The sequence below is a fragment of the Pinus tabuliformis genome, chromosome 2_2, assembly GCF_031772625.1.
Source record: "Pinus tabuliformis cultivar Carrire ecotype Pingquan chromosome 2_2, CPIR1, whole genome shotgun sequence".
NCBI lineage: Eukaryota > Viridiplantae > Streptophyta > Pinopsida > Pinales > Pinaceae > Pinus > Pinus tabuliformis.
Window position 1 is genome coordinate 1308188479 of NC_142300.1, and position 18368 is coordinate 1308206846.

The following is an 18368-nucleotide window of genomic DNA, read 5'->3' on the forward strand; positions in this document are numbered from 1 at the left end:
TGAGACAGATCTCATGAAATAAGTGTCCTAACCTAACCTATCTGCTGAAATAAATGCTAAAAATACCTATATGAGCTGCGCTGGAGGCAGCAGCACCAAAACTGAGTTAATATGGGTCCTTTGAGCTCTGCGCTGGCCAATTTGCCATAACTGCGCCTTGAATACTGAAGCACTGCTCTCACGTGTCTTCATACACTTCTTTCTGCAATATCTGGGCTTTATCCTTTTATCAGCACCTCTCAAGCGGTTCTGCTACTGCAAAGTGTATTAACTGTGATCTGAGAGCCTTTATGGCTTCCCCGCTTTCTTTGACTTTGCTTGGGGGGCTCTTTAATGTTCTCCTGCTTCGGGCTACTGATATTTTGATCTGATACTCTTTGTCGCTTCACTGATACACTTTGACACTAAATTGGGCCACTTTCTCTTGGCTTCTGATACGCTTTGACTGTCCCATCGCCCCTTTATCTACCAATTTAATGCAAAAATAACTGCTGCAATGATTTCCGTGGCCTCTGGAATTGTATCGGCACTGGCTGATCAAAAATAGTACTAAAAATGATGATAAACAGCCAAACTGGCAGAAGACTGCATAATAGAAGAGGTTTGCGCAAATGGAGACTGTGCCGAGGGCCTTAAACTTGCTGTCTGGAGCCTCCATGGGCCGAGGCGATCAAGAAGGAACGAAGAAATCATGCTGGTTCCTTTGCCTTTGAAGCGTGCGGGCGCGATGCATGAAAACATAAGAAAAAACCCTTTTTCCCTTTATAAGGCAAAAAATGCCTTAAACATGAAAATCCATGAAAAATGGGGCGGGAGGTGACACTGTAGCAAAAATTAAATCCGGGCCGTTGGATCGCGCGAAGGCAGATCCAACGGCTGGCGCTAAATCGGCGATTGGCGGATCCCAACGCACATTACCTCCAATAAGCAATGAACCCCGCGGACCCGAAAATGCATTAAAGCCCTTTTTTATTGAAATCGGGTCTGGCCCATCGGCAGAACCCAATTGGCGGATTTGATGAAAATGGATAAGCGGACCCGAACTCCTTATATGTTGCACTCTATAGAATTTCGGCTCCGGCCAGTCGGAGCAATATATGGGAATGATGCGATTAAACATGGGCCGTTGATTTGCGGGCCCGAATTGGCGGCTGCGATTAAATCGGCATTTCGGAAATCGGCGGGGCGGAGGGTTTATACATATGCGATCGCCGAAATGGGTGATCGCCGAAAAGATCAGAGCCGTTGGATGGGTGGGGGTGATGGACATCTGAGATTTGGTCGTTGTTTCGCTATCGGGGCAGACATGGGGCACAACCTTTACATAATGCGACTGCCGAAATAGGGAGCGCCGTGACAAGATCAGGGCCATTGATCTGAGGGCCCGATCCAACGGCTCCCGATAAGTCGCAGCATCGGCGATCGGCGGGGGCATTGTAATATGGGTGCATGACTCTTGCGACCACCGATAGCGATATCGCATCGGCGGTTTGCCATCGGAGCAATGCATATATATGGGCCAACTCTTTTCGCTACGACCTCTGACAGTGATATCGCGTCGGAGGGAAGGGGATGTGGATCGGAGTTATGCTTTATGCATCGGCAAAGGGTTATTGCGATCGGGGGAAGGAAATATGAGATCGGAGGGGTTTTGTAATGATTCGGAGAAGGGTTTTTAAGCAAAATGAGGGATTGTTGAGGCCTCGGAAGGGGTCCGATAGCCTAAAAGAGGGATTTCATGTGTTTTGAGAAGGGTTTTAAGCCTTGAAAAGGTTAAAACATGGCTAATGGAGGGTTTTATAGATTGGAGGAGGGATTTTATGCATAGGAAGGAGTCCAAATGCATTTGGAAGATGGTTAAGGAGGAAAAAGAGAGTTCTTGCCAAGTTTCGGGCAAACTTAGCAATTCCCAAGCATACTTATGGTTATTTTTCAACCAGGGGAGGGGATATGTAAATAGGGGGATTTTATACATACTTTTATAGGGGAAGGGGAAAATGAGAAGGGATTTACATATTAGAGTTAGAGGTTAATATGAATGTTTGATCAGAAAGTGCTAAGTTTAGAGATCTTAGGCTATTAAAGCAGAAAATGACTCATAGAGTGAATAAGAGTACTCCTAAGCAAAGTAGACCTTTACTTAGGCAATAAATATGAAGAATGATGAAATTAAGAGATGTCAAGTAGATCTTGACCTCTTTAGGGGAAGTTAGTGAATGATTTGGGGAAGAGGAAGAAGGGGAAGTTAGACATGCCTCGCTTGAGCTGATCCAAATGGAAAATTGCCTCATACTTGTGATCTAAATGGATATAACACTTGAAAACATAAAATGGATCACAATTCTTTATTGTGGAATCCTTCAAAAATTGAACTTTTGCAACATGGAAAAGATGAAAATTTTTGGCACTTCCACTGTCAATCATGAAATATGAACACCTATTGCAATAGGAGGCTAACAAATAGAAATGTCCATAATTGCCTTGTTGATTCAGGTACCTTTTCAAATATTATACCAAGGACCATGTGCACCAAATTGAATATTACACCTCAAAAATATACAGTACATATAGTTCAATTGGACAGGACATATGTAGAGGTACTCGGAGAAATAACATTAGTTTCAATTAAGATTTTTTCTAATCCAAAAGTTTCGCAGATAATCGATATTCTAGTCGCTGATATCCCCGAATTTTATGGTTTAATTCTAAGTAGGGATTGGTTTGAAAATTTTCACGGATACTTCGCAACTAATTGGTCTCACATGTGGTTGCCACACAATGGTAAACCAAACCAAATCAGAGTAGACCAAGAGAAGTTCATGAAATACACAGTCACTGATCTCAAGGGAAGCAATGAACCTATTGCCTTCACCAATAATATCATTGGTAATTACTCAGCTGAGTCATTTTTGGGATCTTTTAATGCTCAAAGGTCCCCCTTTCCGAATGATGTTGTAGTGTCTCAAATAGAGAATTTTTCACAAATAGATGCTTCAAAGTGTGTAAATATAGTAGATAAAATTTTAGATAATTCATTATTTTGGACTCTTTATTTTGATGGTTCCAAATCTGAAGATGGTGCAGGTGCAGGATGTATTTTAATCAACCCACAAGGAGAAAAAACCATGTTAGCCTGCAGACTTGAATTTCAATGCACTAACAATACCGCGGAATATGAAGCATTGATTCAAGGGTTGTATAAAGCCATTGGCCTTAATGTCAAATATTTGCAAGTATATGGGGATTCTGAAATAATTGTTAAACAGGTAAGAAATACAATTCATTGTGTGTCTGGGCACCTTAAACATTATCAATCTCTTGCCCAGAATCTTACTTCTCATTTCACTGCTTTTAATATTTCTTTAGTTCCCATATTCCAAAACGCAAGTGTTGATTTACTTGCTAATGTGGAATCCAAGCTTATACCTTCGAAAGAATTTAGTCTAGATAGATTTTCAATAGAGTTAGTTTTTAGGGCGTCCATTCACGATAATGTGGCAAATTGGAGAGTGTTTAATAATGATGCGGATATAATCGATTTCCTTACATTAGAAGGGTCTTATGAGGAACAAATCATAGATGAACATGAGCATGATCTGCAAATCAACCATAAACAAGATCAAAACCCAATTCCAAAGTTTGTAGTTAAGATGGAAGATCTTTATGATTTAAAGGATAGATTCAAGAAGACTACCAACTCCAAAACTTAGAGTTCCACTCTGAGATTTGAAGTAGTAAACCTAGGTTCAATTGAAACCTCAAAATCTCATCCTAGGTCTTGGTTTATCATCTGAAGAAAGGATATCATTCATTAAGTTGTTAAAAACATATAAAGGTGTCTTTGCCTGGGATTATGTAGATCTCCAGACCTACGATACCTTTGTAATTCAACATACCATACCAATGACTTCGAATGAAAAGCCAATACAACAAAAGCTTAGGAAAATTCACCAAAACCTTGAAATTCAAATCAAATATGAATTGAAAAATCTTCTCAAAGCCAAAATAATCTTTCCTATTAGACACTCAAAGTAGGTATCAAATATGGTCCCTGTGAGGAAAAAGAACAGTGATATTAGGATTTGTATTGATTTTAGAAATCTAAATACAACTCATCAAAAGGATAACTTTCCTCTTCCTACTATGGAGCAAATATTGCAATCAGTTGTAGGTTCCGAATTAATGTCTTTTCTAAATGGATTTTTAGGATACAATCAAATTCTTGTACATCCAAATGATAGATTGAAGACAAAATTCAAGACTAAGTGGGGGACATATGCTTATCAGAAGATGCCTTTCATACTGATAAATGTAGGTGCTACATTTCAACGTTCTATGGATATTTCTTTCAAAGGCCTGATTAATAAATCAGTTGTTTTTTACCTAGATGACATCACAGAATATTCTAAGGACACAAATAATCATTTAAATGACCTAAAGCACATTTTTGAAAGATGCAAGAAATATGGCATTTCCTTAAATCCCAAAAAATCTTATTTTTCTTTACCAGAAGGTAAACTCCTTGGATTTATAGTGTCCAAGAAAGGCACATTGATCCTGATAGAGTCCAAGAGATTGAACAAATTCCTCTCCAACATAACAAAAAGACCATGCAATTGTTCCTAGGCCAAATTAATTTTGTAAAAATATTTGTTCCGGATTTTTCACAGATTGTCCTACCCCTTCAAGCAATGATAAGAAAAACATGGTCTTCAAGTGTGGTAAAGATGAAAGAGAGTTATTTGAGTTGATTAAAAATTCCATTATCAATGCTCCTTCTTTAACAACTCCTGACTTTCTCAAACCTTTTGTGTTATACACTTTTTCATCTGATACATCATATGCAGCAGTTTTGACACAACTAAACAATCAAAATATCGAGGCACCCATCTCTTTTTTTAGTTCTAAATGCAAGGTGCTGAGTTAAATTATTCATCTGTTGAGAAAGAAGATTTTTCTATTTTTAAAACCTTGAAACATTTCAAAACTTTTCTTCTTAAAACCCATACAAAAATAATAGTACCTTACCCTGCAGTAAGGAAATTATTGATTCAAAGAGAAGTAGGGGAGAAAAGAGCCAATTGGGTTACTGTGCTTCAAGAGTACGATGTAGAAATCTGGCTAGCTAAAATTGTTAAGGGCCAAGGTTTTTTCACAATGTTAACTGGCGCTTCCCACTTATCAGCAGAAGAAGACCAAGGTAATGAAGTGAAAATATCAGAGGTAAGCCTCAATGATGCACAATCACAATATGTTGATTTGAAGTTTTATTTGAAGAATGGATATGCCCCTATGCATCTCAATTATAAAACAAAGCATGCTTTAACGTTGAAATCAAATCAGTATGAATTAATCAATGATGTATTGTTTAGGAAAAATTATGATTCGGTATTACCAGCAGGAGGACATTTTGGAGGAAACACCAAAACTCACAAAATGCTCCACGTAGGTTATTATTGGCCAACACTATTCAAGGATGTGCATGAATATGAAAGAAAATGTAAAACCTGTCAAATTGCAACCGGAACAGAAAAGAAGCCAACATACCCTTTGCAACCAGTGAACATCCAACAACCATTTGAACAATGGGGATTATATATAATTGGTGAGATTGTTCCTAACTCTTCCAAGAAACACAAATACATCCTTACAACTACTGATTATTTTAAAAAATGGGTAGAAGCTATCCCACTAAAGATAGCTAATACAAAAATTTTCACAAACTTCATTGATCATTACATAATTACCAGGTTTGGCTTACCCACAGCTTTAATGTTTGACAAAGCGTCTTATTTTTTTGGAAATACAATGATCAAATATTTTAAATTAAAGTATTTAGCCAAATATTATCCATAAGGTAATGGATTAGCAGAATCGACAAACAAAAACCTCATCAAAATCATTAAAAGGACTACTGACCAAAATCATAGGAATTGGCACAAAGCATTGACATTTCCTCTTTGGGCAGACAGAATTACACAGAAGACCCCCATCGGTTCATCTCCTTTTGCTTTAGTTTATGGAAAAGAAGTTGTTCTCCCCATAAACATAGCAATTCCATCTCTCGCCCTAGTGCAATTCATCGATGAAAACCCTTCCTCCTCTCTCCAAGTAAGACAATTCCAAATTCTTAAACTCGAGGAAGAATGAGAAAAGGTTAAAGCAACCCACTTCCATCATCTAAAATTAGTCAAAGCCTCTTTTGATACAACCTCTTCTAGTCATAAGACTTTTGAAGTAGGTGATTTGGTTTTGAAATGGGACAAAGCACATGAGGAAAAAGGTAAACATACAAAATTCCAAAGACTATGGCTTGGCCCTTTCCAAGTCATTGAGAAAATTGGTCAATCAACATTTCTTTTACAAGTCGTATCAGGAAGGACATATTCCTTGCTCGTTAATGGGAAAATTCTCAAGAAATACTTTTCCTAGAAGAGAACCTCTTCTAATTTTGTATTATATCCCCTTTAAAATTCTTAGGAACATAAAGGTTAAGTAGTATTTACTTTTAGTTTTTCAAAATAAAATCTTTGATAATATTTTTGATTTTTCGCTTCTATAAGTAGGAAAAGTTAAAAAAATAATTAGGACATTTTGTTGAAATATGGGAACAAGAATATTCCAATTTAATTTGTCCTTGAATTAAATTGTGAATTAAAATTTAATTTAGTCTTAATAGCTACTTGGAAATAATTAATTAATTCATTTTGGATTAATTAGTTTTAGAAATTCAAGTTAGAAGTCTTTCTGAAGTCATGCAAAAGTTATCCCTTAAATTAAGGAGATAAGATTGAGATATATTTGAGTTGTAATTAGTTAACTCAGTTTACTAGGTTAAGTCCAGTTAAATTAGTTCCAAATTGTTTGAGGAACTAATAGAGAGTTAACAGTCACTTGATGCATGCATGCACTCAACTAGTGCAACTCCAGTTAACTGAAGATTCCCTCATCAGAAACTCATGCATGTCTATTCTGAGAAAGACCTAGTTGAGATTAATGTCAAGGATAATGTACTATCAGTTTCATGTGTTTTCTTATAAAGGAAACTCAAGCATGCAGTCAAGGCAATGAATCCTTGAGGATTGCGTAGTTTTGATAGTGTGTGAGATTGGTTTTCCACTTGGTAAAGGAAAATTATCCACAAGGAACAATGCAAGGAAATAGGAGCTTGGAGGGTAGAGAGGAAGGTTGAAGACCAACCAAGATTTCTTGTGAGGATCTGTGAGGATTGTACTGAGAGCTAGCTAACTGTGAGAGCTAAGGCTTTGTATAATTCCTATGTACTTCCACCTTGTATGATAATACAGATAGTGGGGTTTTTAGCTGAGGCTTTCCCCAAAGTATTTTCATGTGTATTGTGTGATTGATTCTTCTTCTTCTGGTTTTATTGTACAGCGTGATCTTTAAGCTTCTGCAAATTGATAGTAGAAGTAGGTTATAGTATTCTGCTTTGATTATATTGCATTATCGGGTTAACCTACATAGGATTTTCTACATGGTATCAGAGTTGGATTTGTAGAAAATTTCTACATGGTATCGGAGCTGTGAACAATATACTGAGAAGAGAATTCGAAGTTTGAAGTTCAGGTTTGTAGGTGCAAATCGAATTCATATGATACTTCAAGGTTGGCCAATGGCGTTCTATGGCTTGAGACAAGAGTATGCCTTGGAAGGTAGCTCGAATAGCATGGAAAGATAGAATGGAGGCTGTATTAGAAGATAATGGCTTGAGGAAATTCATTGATCAAGAAATCCCAAAGCCAGCTTCAACTAATGCACAAGAGTTGGTTCAGTGGAAGAAGTGTGTGGCAAAGGTGAGACGGATCATCCTTGAGGGAGTTCGAGAACATATTGTCTCGAGTCTCCATGGGAAGGATACTCCATTTTCAATGTGGAAGACATTGAAGGACCTATACCAGGACAGTAGAGACCAAAGGAAACTGGCGCTCAAGGATAAGCTTTGAAGAATCAAGATGGAGAAGGGCGATACTATTTCCACATATATGAATAAGCTCACCACCTATAGAGATGAGCTTGGGAGTGTGGGAATAACTACTGCCGATGATGATATGGTGAGCCTCACTCTCCTTGGCCTTCCAAAGAGTTGGAATAGCTACCAGGACTCTATGAATGGAAGGGAGAAATTGTTGGATTAGGAATGACTATGGTCGGATCTTATGTAGGAGTGTTTATATCTTCTAACTTAGTAACCGGAGAACCCACAGTAAAAACCATTTTTCGTCAACGTTTCAAATCCCAACAGGGAGTGTTGAAAATTGGCAACAAGAAATTGCTAAAAATAGAAGTGCTAAAAATAGCACTGCTAAAAATAGTAGTTTGGGCATTAGTGTTGGATTAGGCAATAGGGAATGAAAAATGGAAGTGCTAAAAATAGAAGTTCTATTTTTAGCAGTTCAAGTTGGATTCCTATTTTTAGACAGTCCCTAGTCTAAAATAGGAAGTAAAAGTTGAATTTGGTCTTACCAATAGTTTGAATATTAATTAACTAATTCTCCATGAGTTAATTAGTTAAGGGAAAGCAAACTTGAAGTCTTTGTGAGAACATGCAATTATTTATCCACTAATTGGGGAATGTGTCCTTGATCTGCTCCACTGATTGAGGAATTAAGGATGAGTTCTATAATGAGAGGATCAGTTGACTTAGTTTAACTTAGTCAAGTTCAGTTAGATTAGTTTAACAAGTTGTTAAATTAATGAGATACAGCTTGTTGATGCTTGCATGCATGTGACAACTGTTATTTTTAGATAACTGTGTATTCATTCATGGATAACTGATGCATGTCAGTTCTGTCAGAGACCCAGTTGAGATTAGAGAAGGGACAGTGTACTATCAGTTGGATAAATATTTTTCCTATAAAGGAAGCTCATCCATGATGAGGATTGATCTCCTTCAAGTTTGTGCAGTTAGATCAGAGGTTAGTGAGTGTGTGAAGATGCCAATTCACACAGGTGGCAACACTGGATCCCAAGGAAACTGCACAAGGAAATAGGAGGCTTGGAGTGCAGAGGAGAAGGTTTGTGAGAAGCCTTTAACTGTCTATGAGCAGCAAAGGGATTGTACTAAGAGCTGGATAGCTTTCGAGCTAAGGCTTTGTGTAATCCAGACTATATTTCCACTTATATGATAATATAGAGATGGGGTTTTAGGTAGGTGCTTTCCCTAGGTAAATTCTTCTGTGTTATGTGTGATTGATTCCTTCTTATCATTTATATGTGTTCTTATTGATGTTGCTCGTGGTTGATTAAGCTTTCTCTAAATTGTTTGTAGAAGTAGATCAAGTGTTTTGCTTTAGTACATTGCATTACTAGGTTGATCTACAGGTGGGAAATTTCTACATGGTATCAGAGCTAGCTGATTTGTAGAAAAATTTCTACATGGTATCAAAGCTAGCTAATTTGTAGGAAAAATTCTACAAAATTTCTACAGAGGAGCCTAAGACTGATGTGGAGTAGCCGCATGCAGAGGTTCCAGGAGTGGAGACATCCACTCAAGCAAATTCTTCCAGAGATGGATGAAAGTGCACAAGAGAAGCTGACAGATTGCTGAAGGATGCGAGAGAGAATGTGGGAGCACCATCTTCTCAGCACAGACAGAGGAGGTCACCTGAGAGGTACACTGGATACATGGTGCTTGATCGGGAATGTGTTGAGACCGAGCCGTATTCCTTTGAGGAAGCAGTGCAATAGCCGATTTGGGTTGATGCTATGGTGGAGAAGTATGGCTCCATAGTTCGAAACAGTGTTTGGGGCGTGGTTCTGAGACTGAAGAACAACTCAGTTGTGAGTTCCCGTTGCCTTTACAAGCACCATCTCAGAGACTATGTAGCAAGGAGGATCATGTTGCTGCAATATATTTTGACAGAGGAGCAAGATGCTAACATTTTGACAAAGGCATTGTCAAAGTGTAAATTCGAGTTCCATAGAGACAGGAACGGGGTGGCAGATAATCCCTTTCTTGTTGAGATGGAGTGTTGAAATATGGCAACAAGAATATTCCAATTTAATTTGTCCTTGAATTAAATTGTGAATTTAAATTGAATTTAGTCTTAACAACTACTTGGAAATAATTAATTAATTCATTTTGGATTAATTAGTTGGAGAAATTCAAGTTAGAAGTCTTTCTGAAGTCATGCAAGAGTTATCCCTTAAATTAAGGAGATAAGATTGAGTTATATTTGAGTTGTAATTAGTTAACTTAGTTTACTGAGTTAAGTCCAGTTAAATTAGTTTCAAACTGTTTGAGTAACTAATAGAGAGTTAACAGTCAGTTGATGCATTCATGCACTCAACTAGTGCTACTCTAGTTAATTGAAGATTCCCTCATCAGAAACTCATGCATGTATACTCTGAGAAAGACCCAGTTGAGATTAATGTCAAGGACAATGTACTATCAGTTACCTGTGTCTTCTTATAAAGGAAACTCATGCATGCAGTCAAGGCAATGAATCCTTGAGGATTGTGCAGTTCTAACAGTGTGTGAGATTGGTTTTCCACTTGGTAAAGGAAAATCACCCACAAGGAACAAAGCAAGGAAATAGGAGCTTGGAGGGTAGAGAGGAAGGCTGAAGAGTAGCCAAGATTTTTTGTGAGCATCTGTGAGGATTGTACTAAGAGCTGGCTAGTTGTAAGAGCTAAGGCTTTATATAATTCCTATGTACTTCCACCTTGTATGATAATACAAATAGTGGGGTTTTTAGCTAAGGCTTTCCCCAAAGTATTTTCATGTGTATTGTGTGATTGATTCTTCTTCTTCTGGTTATATTGTTCAACTTGATCTTTAAGCTTCTGCAAATTGATAGTAGAAGAAGATTATAGTATTATGCTTTGATTATATTGCATTATCGGGTTAACCTACATAGGATTTTCTACATGGTATCAGAGTTGGATTTGTAGAAAATTTCTACACATTTGAGTATCAAAGTAAGCCTGATTTATTTGGAAAAACTTGATCTTGCTGAAACATTTATTCTATGAACAAACTCTTACCTTTACAAAGTATAAATGTGTTGTTATCAGTCAATAAAAGAATCTTTAACATAGTAAGGACTTTCTGCAAATGTGTATCTTAAAACTCTATCATTATCATACAAAACTCTTAAATGTGCCAATGATACATCCCATCTGATAAAATTTTCCTTTTTCAGAGTGTAATTCTAAAATATAAAATACTTAGAAGATAATAAGTCTCATTACGAGCTTGTTTACCATGATCATAGGGAAGTAATTAAACTGATATTACCAAAACTGCATACCAAAACAGGGTAATAACCAATGATCTAATCAATCAAAGGACAAGGGGTCTCATCAAGAGCCAGCTTGTTTGGTTTAGTTACAACCAGTGAGTGGAATTGTCATTATTAGGTTACCAAGCCTAGATAATGTCTTTTAAGAAACTTAAAAGAAAAGGTTATATAAAAATGAAAAAGGACAAGATCCAAATGAGATTGGAAGCAAGTGAATATCATTTTGAATTTTGAAGATTGCTTCAGATGGGACAATGAATCATTGTTGGTTAAAAGATAACCATTTCAAGGCTATGAACGCTTGTTGGCACCAGAGGCTCTATCTGTGATAAATGAGTAAAAACCAAAAACTAATATGTAGAAGACACCTGCTATATCTCTTTAAATCTTAATATTGACTAGTGAAGGCATTTGTATTTTTATCACTACAAAGGGTAAAGTAGTTGAATAAATAGATTGAGTAAGTGATTATGATTCTAGAGAAATGTTGTTTACTTTATAACTCATGTAATTATTATTCCTATAACTCTTCTTACTTTGAAAGTTCTAGAAATTTCAGAAAACTAATCAGAGGTAACTAGTTCTCCCAAGTGAATTGCCAATTGTTGTACTATGAAACAACCCCCCATTTATATATAGTAATAGATAATGTTAGACATATAAATGGGGACCCTTTTTATTTTTTTAGTCTTTAAAAAAAAAATCCCAACTCTAAGAAATTGCCTTGAAAACTCTTAGAACAACCCAAGTTTAGGATCCTCATCGCAAATCGCAAATCACATTTTCCCATGTGATGATCATAAACACCTTAAAGAAATTGCGATATGCGATCAAACCTCCCGCTACGACATACCGATCAAAACCCCTTAAGAAATTGCAATCAAATTTGGGAGGAGTCGCAAGTAAATAAGGAGTGCCACTATGTCATCTGTTAACGATTTGCGAAATGCTATATTGTGATATCTGCAATTGCATTTTGCATTATAAGTAGGTAACGCTATATAACATCGTTTTAAAAACTGCGATGCGCGAATAAAGCAGCAAGCGTGGGAAGTAACTATGTTTTAATATAATAATGAACTGTTTGACACCGTAATTAATGTTTAGCACCCCGAGGAGAGGTAATGATTTTCCAAGTTATGGCTAGTTAACATTGAGTATCTCTTTTGAAATCTTCCCACGATTCAAAGTCATTTCACAAAGCTTTCAGGATTAATTGCCCAATATTGTCTACGCTGATATATCGCGTCCATTTTAGGCGAGCTACAAAAGACATGTCATTGCAGAAGGTGATGTAGAAACAGAAAAAGCAGAGCACTGCAGTGCTGATGGGGGAGCAACAGCTTGGGAGGTTATATACAATAGACTTGAGGATAAGCGTCCCAAGATTACTGTCACAAAAGCGATCACTGACTCAATAAGGCCTACGGGACTTGAATTCAAGGATCCTGGCTGTTGTTTCCTTCACAGAATAGGAGCGAGAGAAAAAATCCCCCCATACACTGATATGGTTAGGTGGGTGGTGGAAAAACTCACCATTGAAGATAGGCAATTTAGGAACTCGAAAATGGAACTCATGGGGTCATTCAAAGTGGAAGTCCTGAAGAAAATGTACCATATACCTGATCGTCAGGATATATATGATAAAACATACATGGCCATCTTCACAAAGAAGAATGAAGAACCCTTCGAGATGATCCAGGGCTGGAGGGTATTAGAGAACAAGTTCAAATTTGATAAAACAGGTATGTATCCTGTAGCCTCTTTGGAAAACCCCTACAACTATGCAGTTGCTATGTTATGTAGACTATATGGGTTACCTAATAATGCTAAGTTTTCCATAGAATGGATTCCTTTAATTGATTCCTGTGTTAATTCCCACATCATGAATTGGGCCACCATCCTATCTGATAACCTAGCCACTGTCATCACCGAATATCGTCAGAAGAGATCCTCCTCTCTAGAGAACCTTCCTCCATTCTATTTTAGTGCCTACATTATGGATGCCATCTGTTTCTACACTAAATTTTCAATCATGGGTTGGAAATGGACCTTGCAGGACCCCTACCCTATCAATCACAGCCATAAACAAATTTGGTAATCCCATTAAATACCCCATTTTTATAAAATATGCCATGCTATTATTTTGCCATTACACCAATTAATTTCCAATAAGAAATCCCCCAGGTTTTCCCAAGAAGTCGCTATAGACTTTCTGGTTGTCGGCAAATATATTGAAGAATGGTTCACCTACATTAGGATTTTTGGTAGTACAATAGACCCACATGTCATCCCTTTGTATGTCTCTGATAAATTGTTAGCAAGAGAAATAGCCCACCAAACTGTGGGAAAAGGCTTGATCAAAGTTCTGAAAGAAAATAAGAATTTATTATGGCCATATTTTCCTATTAGGTGCGGTTCCTTTTCATTAGAAAATTTTAACCATGCAATAAAGGAGTCGGTAAGCCTGGAAAGCCTCAGGCTCCATACTTTACCCAAAAGGCAATTTGTTCTAGACAAGATATCACATAACATCACTACTATAGTAAAGATCAAGCCTTATAACCATGAGGCTAATGATTTTTAAGACCTCTTATAGTCGGCTTAATCCTTTGAATAATCATTCGAATGGGCAAAGACCAATCTAAGTCCTGAAGATTTTTAGATATTTCAGGAGTTCAGAAACAAAAGGCTCGAGGTAATCCCAGGGAAAGCAGATACAGGGAAAGCACTGGATACAGGGAAGGCCCAAGACACTAAGAATCTGTTGTGGCCAGCAACAACCCCCCTCTAGTTCATTTAAGTGTTGACAATAATACTTAAATGAATGGGGACACTTAGTTAATTTTTAGAAAAAACAAGAGTTTCCTTCCCTCAAGATAAGGTTACCATCATGGGCTTAGGCAAGTCTTTTGAACATTTTAAAACCTAAGTCTATGATGAAGAAAAAATATTTAAAAATGCGTTGCAAAATATAGGAAATACCTCCATTTCTCTTTAAATATCGATATGCGCAAAATCCTCGTGTTAAGAATGTCATCGCGTCGCAACAAAGTAATCCTCATAAAGAAAAACTTAAGGATTCGTCGATCTGCGATAACGCCGATCGAAAGATCATATATCACAGAAATAAACCAACAGGATTTGGCAGACATCAAAGTTCTACGATCTGCGATGTTGCGATCGCTGCGATATTGCAACCGTGCGATTTACGATGGTGCGATTTGCGATGGTGCGATTTGCGATCGCGCGCTATGTGAGCTTACGTAAGCAAATCATAAATCACTTCAGTACGAATCCTTCGGGCGCGCCATATACAGACATGATCAAGTGGATACTAGATGATGCAGACATGAACAACAGACAATTCAAAATTCAAGGACACGAGCTCATCGGATCGTTTGCTGCGCAAGACTTGAAGCTTATGTATCATCTTCCTGAACCACAAATGACCTATAATGCTCAATTAGTTAAGAATTTCGCGGCGGAGAACCCAGACCTATCAAATACCACCAAAGATTGGTCTAGGAAAGAGGAGCCACTCTAAAAGGACAAAAACGGTATGTACAGCACTGGTTCCCTCACCTCTCCATATTGTTTTGCTGCGGCCATGCTCTATAGGTTATTTGGTATGCCAGATATCAACAAGTTTCCGTCTGAATGACTACCACTAATTGATGCTGCCACAAACGTTGATATTGTGGATTGAGCCAAAATTCTTTCTGATAATCTTTACACGGCTGTTATCAGTTACCGGTCTAAAAGATCCCTGTCTCAAAGGGTCTATCCTCCTTTTTATCTGTCTGCATATATTATGGATTTTGTTTGTCTTGTGTCTAAATTCCCTACTATGGGTTGGAAATGGACTACCCAAGACCCATTGCCTATCCATGTCTATCATAAGGTGTTATGGGATTCTCAGTTTGCCCCTCACTTCTATCAGATTTGCCACGGGCTCATTTTTCCCTTGTATAGAATAATGTATGATAAAGACCCCCCTAGGTGCTCTCCTGAGGCACAAATCGACATCATCCCCATCGCGAGATGGTTCGCGGAAGAATGGTTTACTTATGTTAGAGTTTTTGGAAGCACTGTACCTCCACATGTCCTACCTCTATATATCCCTGATAAACTTTTAGCTCGGGAAATTGCTTATCAAACTTGTTCAGAAGGCGGTCTGACCAAAGAACTAAAAGACAAAAAGAAGGCCATATGGCCTCAATTTCCTGTAGCTTGTGGGGCCTTCTCATTGTTCGATGTAGGACACACTTTCGGCGAAGTGGAGAATGTGACGTGTCTTCAATTATTTAAATTCCCAGCAAGGCCATTCGACCCAAATGATATTGCCCAAGAGTTCACAACGAACGTCAAAATAAGAGTGTTCTCTGGAAAGAAAGATTTGTTTGATGATCTATTTCAGAATAGAAGTTCGCTCCAAGAAGTTTTGCGAGAAGCTCGGTCGAGGTTGTCTCCAGATGACCTCCAAAGATTCATGTTATACAGGGAAAGAAGGCTGGCCAGTATTCCGCTAGAGAAGCTGCGACTGCCCGCTAGGGAACCAACTCCGAGCATTAGCCTCAGCGAAAACTCTAGCACTTCCAAATCTAAATCCAACACTGCACAAGGAGCGCCTGAGCATCCTAAAGATTCTGGATACGACCAAGGAAAAAGCGAAGAAACAACTAAGGATACAGCTCATTCAAGTGCAATGTCTCAGCAACAAGTTATCGCCTCCCCGAAAAGAGATGTCCACCCTCCTGTCATCGAAGCACCGCGCGTCACAACAGAACTTGACAAAGAATGGGAAACCTTCAATGAATTGATCAATCTTCAAGGGCAAGCCCTGAAAACACCTGTAAACAATATATAGGTAGTGCAAGAAGTGGTCCCGACCATAGTCAGCAGTGTCACAGAAACGGAGCATTCTCCCATCGCTCCACCTTCTGAGCTTCTACTTAATGTAGAAGAAATTCCCCCACTGGATGTATTCTACAGTCCCCAACACAAAGCAATTGTAAGAAGGCAGAGGAAGAAAAGAAAACTAGAAAATGCACTGTCACAAGATGCCGAACAGTTGGATGTCTTATGGAAAGACCCCAATAATAACCCAACTGAAAACCTCACTAAGCTGTCTCAGATCGCAGGAGCATATGCTTCTGCAACTATTGATAAGGCATCAGAAGTTCAGCAGCTATTGAAAGAACAAGAAGACCAGATACAACTGCTACAACAACAATTGCAACAAGCCAATGCTAACACTGAAGCTTCCAAACAGCTCGAGAAGCTACAGGAAGACTTTCAACAGATGCAGATAGGCTATCAAATGAGTCTCGATGAAAAAGGAAAACAATTGCAGACTTTACTAGAAATGCATAAAGATGAGCCTAAGTTGACAGAATTTGTTTCAGAAACTATTGGCTTAAATGAGCAACTACTGCAGCAACAGGAGGAGCTGGGACGTAAAATAGCACAGTGGAGTCACTATTGCGAGCTAAGCAATAAAATCACCAATCAGGTGGTAGATTTGCGGAGTGACTATGATCAGAATGACAGAAGGGTGACGGAATATTTAACATGGCAGGATGATGATCAGGGAAGAAGAGCAGGTGCACCCAGGATAAACGAAAACCATAAAGAACTGCTCTTTAAAAGATGGGACGATCAAATCAGGCAAGCGGAGCAAGCAACGGAGACAACGGCTACACAGGCAAGCATTCTCATCGACTGTGTAAATGAAAATTTACACAGAGCCAATTTAATCGCAGAGACCACCCCGGGGTATCTACCAAAGAGGTTACAACTGGAAGCAGAATGGAAGCAGAAAGCGCAGGCAAAGGAGAAAGCAATCCACGCATTAGCCAGGTTGAATTGGGAATGTTACTGGACGTACTTAGTCAAGCCGCACAGCCAATGGATGACGGTGAAATGCATCACAAACGCGGCCGAAAAAATAGCGCCAGCTCTCATGGATGCTGTTTTCGCAGCACAGCTCAGCACCGAAATCAGTCAACCGACTCTTCTTAAGCCTATGCTGGATACTTGCAACTTTAAGGACCAAGTTCAGAAGTAGCCTTACTTAGAATGTTGTTTTTTCTTTTTAACTAGATTAGAAAAAGGACGGTCATTTGAAAACCGCATCCTAAATTTTGTAATAATACTATTATTAGAATTAGGAAGTAGTATTTTAACCCTTCTCATGCATTTAGAGAAGGGTCCAGAAATTTGTCAAAAACGTGTCCTCAGAACATGCACTTCTGCACCCTCAGAGGAGGTTTTGATGAATGGATGGATCGAGATTTATTAATGTTTGCATCTAATGTCTGCTACTGATGTTGCACTTTTGTACTCTTAGTAGATGTTAGAACAAGTAGAGGTAAATCGTTATTGCTTGAAGCATATGAGTGGAACCAGTCATAAATGGTACTTTTATCTCTTGGCATGTTTCTGTTCATATTCTTAAAGTCATATGTAGTTTTTCAGTTGTTTATATGTTAATGCATGAATGTGTTGATTACCATTTGGCACTTCTGTACGGTGGAGTCATTTATTTGTGCTTGATATATGAATAACTTATTATGCGATATGCTGTTCACAACTGTTTTGTTTAACTTCTTATGCAGAATGGTTTATCTTAATTTGATTTCTATTGTTATGATAGTTGAATGATCTTTATTACCAGCTATTGTTCGAAATCTTTTTAGATCGCATAACAGAAGAAATACACCCGGGTTAGCGTAGATTAGATGTGTTGTTTCTCATTAGATTACAGTAGCATAGTGTTAGTTTAGGAATTTGATTTAAATTAGATTAAAATACTCTTAGATCAACAGCATCCAACTCTACACACACACACACCCCTTTAGATTGGGAAACTGGTCCCATTATCCCCAGTTGGACCCGCTATACCAAACGGATAAGGAGCTTCCAACCAAGGTCCAGACCGGGTGGGTATCCCCCTTGTTGTCGACCCGATTTTCGGGGCTTCAACATATTTGGCGCTAGAAGGAGGGCCTGAACACAGTGTCTGTTGGAATGATTTTCAATTGTAAGATTTGAATCAGGATGGCTGCTTGTAAAATTCCTATTTGGAGTTGCATCCGCATT